We start from the raw sequence: 2,662 nt of genomic DNA on the forward strand, positions 1-2,662 counted from the left end.
ATTTTTCAAAAAGCAGAATCAGAGGACCAGAGAAGGTGCTCACCAAAGCCCTTGGGAAGGTGAAGAGTCCTCCAGAAAGAAGTATTGTATACAGAGCTGGAAACTCAGACTCTAACCCTGCAGTGTAGAATGTCCTCTAGACCACGACAGTGTTTCAGAGCAGGATAGAACAGTATTTATGCTTTACTCTAGTGATGATTTCATTTTGGGGCCTTCTAGGGACTGCCAAATCAATGGAAGAGCCTTGGAGAGTGGAAATGGCAGAGGGTAGAGAGGGCCAGGCTCTCTCTCCTGGAAGCAAAGGAGGGTTGCCATGGAAAGTAGGAGGAAGATGATGTGCCTGAGAGCAGAAAAGGAAAGTCACTTATGCTGCGAGGTCACAGGAGAGTTGAATCCACTGGAACAACATTTGCCATCCTGTGAAATTTCCAATATGGTGCTCCAAAGACTTTCATAGAGTAATGAGTCAATTGGATTTTAAATGACCCTACCCCAGGGCCTGTACTTCACACAGCAAATCTTGGGATTTGACCTGCAGGTGCATCTTTTGAGTAGAAGAACTTCATATGACCTCTAAAAAAAAAAAAAAAGCTAGGAATGAAAGATCCCAAAGAGATCAGGTGCCTTACTTGTTTGCATGTTTTCATGACCTGTTGCTGCTGCTTTCTAAACACGTGGGAGCTGGTCATCCTCTGGGAACTCACAATTACTAACTCATTTAACCCTCACACAAAAGCCCAGTAGGGTGTATTATTATCATTTTCCACATAAGGAATCTGAGGGTCAGAGTGATGATGCATTATGCCCAAATCGCACTGCTGGTTAAGCAGATCTGAGACTCAAACTGAGGTAGGTCTGCTTGATTCCAACATCTACCCTCTATTTCTCTGCCATGGGTCCTTCACTTCTGCTGCATGGAGTCCCCTATTTCAATTTCCCATCTCCCAAAGTGGTAAAAGCTGGAGACTTTCCTCTTTTATCCCTGCTCAAAAGTCCTAAGCCCCAATCCCAGCCCCTCATTTACTCCAAGAGCTGCAAGCCACCTCCTTAAAGTGTCTTATGTTTTATTTTCCCACCTTTAAAGGGAGGCTACTATATCAGCCTATCACCATTGTATCCTGCCTGAAGCATAAGTACAGAGTATTTCAAACTGTACTCTTGTTTCCTCTATTTGGGGGAAGTTTAACCAAAGGGTTTTAAGAGATAACTCATTGAATTAGCATTTATGACCCACATCCTGAAGAACTCTCTGCTGAGATACTTAACACTTTTCTTTTTAAATGTCCATAGGAAGAGGTAGGTATTGGATCTGCTCACAGAGCTATAGTTGCTGTTACTTAGTGAGCACTCATATTACACCAGGTAACATATTCAAGGTAGGAATGAGCAGGATTACAGGAAGTTGCTGGACATGAATAGCCAGATTAACTGAAAGACGGACCTGGACACTCACAGGAAGTTTCCCTATGAAAGTGAAACTTCCCGTACGTTCACATCGTTGGCTTAGGGTAGAGGGGAAAGAATGGGTTTGCTACCACCTGAATTTTGATAGATAAGAAAGCTTGAGTCAGACTGGGCACATGGTAGTTGGAACTACAAATCAAAGCTTTGCTGTTAAAAGGGAAGTGATTGCTGGTTTTTTAATGGGTTTTCCCAACTGAACACAGAAACTGATCTTCAATTACACTTGACTGCTTCTATCATGATAGCAAGTGAGACACAGAGAAAAAGAGATTGTTCTCCAGGGACATTTACTCTGAACACTTCATTATCCTGACTGAGGGGAACTGAGTAGGCAGAGAATGTTCTCCCATTGGGCCAAATTGTGAGGGGCAAGGACCTGCCATTTGTCACAACAAACTAAAAGACAATAGGGTGAAATGAAGGACCCTCATTTCCATGAACTTATTAACTCTTTCTCAAGGAAACAGCCTAAGATAGTGTAACACCCCCTGAAGTTTCCATGCACACAATCACCCCCTTCCTTCTGGCTCCAGCACGTGTCCCAGGCATCCCCAGCAGACCCCGTGTTTAAGAAGCAGCCTCACTCTTTAGCAGCCAGACTTGGATCAGTCACACCTGGAGCTTCAGCTCTAACACACCAAGGAGATTTGATCCAGAAGAAAGCAGATGAGAGCCTCTAACCCTTCCTCCCCCTTGCCGAAATTCCTCTTTTCCCAGAACTAGCCCGGACTTCCTCCTAATTGTCTTTTAAAGGTGGGAATGGTAGGAGAATTTGATTAGAAGCTCCTTTGCAAATTCCCTGCTGCTTCTGAATTTTTGTCCCTAATCTCCCAGTCCCTCCAACACCAGTGTGGGATCTGCCTGATTCTGAGAATGCTAACACACCGCCTCCCCACCCCCCCACCGCCCGCCCAAAAGGGTTAGATTTTCCTACTGGGAACTGGCTTCCTCCCCCTTCCAGACTGAAAAGCATGAACACCAATTTTTAGACAAAGGGGTTCACAGGTGGTCTCATTCAATGTATGTACCACTCCTCCCCCCCAACTGTCTGCATCAGTATTTCGCAGATGAAGAACTGATGCTTAGAGAGGGTCAGGGGGTGTCCTCTGCCCCAGGAGCTATGGGTTTGTGATCAGTGGATCCTAAAAAGCCCCTTGCCCTGTTCTGCAGGTGAGGGCCAGCCTGGAGGACCTGATGC

This window comes from Crocuta crocuta, unplaced genomic scaffold (assembly GCF_008692635.1).
Source record: "Crocuta crocuta isolate KB4526 unplaced genomic scaffold, BGI_CrCroc_1.0 scaffold333, whole genome shotgun sequence".
Taxonomy (NCBI): Eukaryota; Metazoa; Chordata; class Mammalia; order Carnivora; family Hyaenidae; genus Crocuta; species Crocuta crocuta.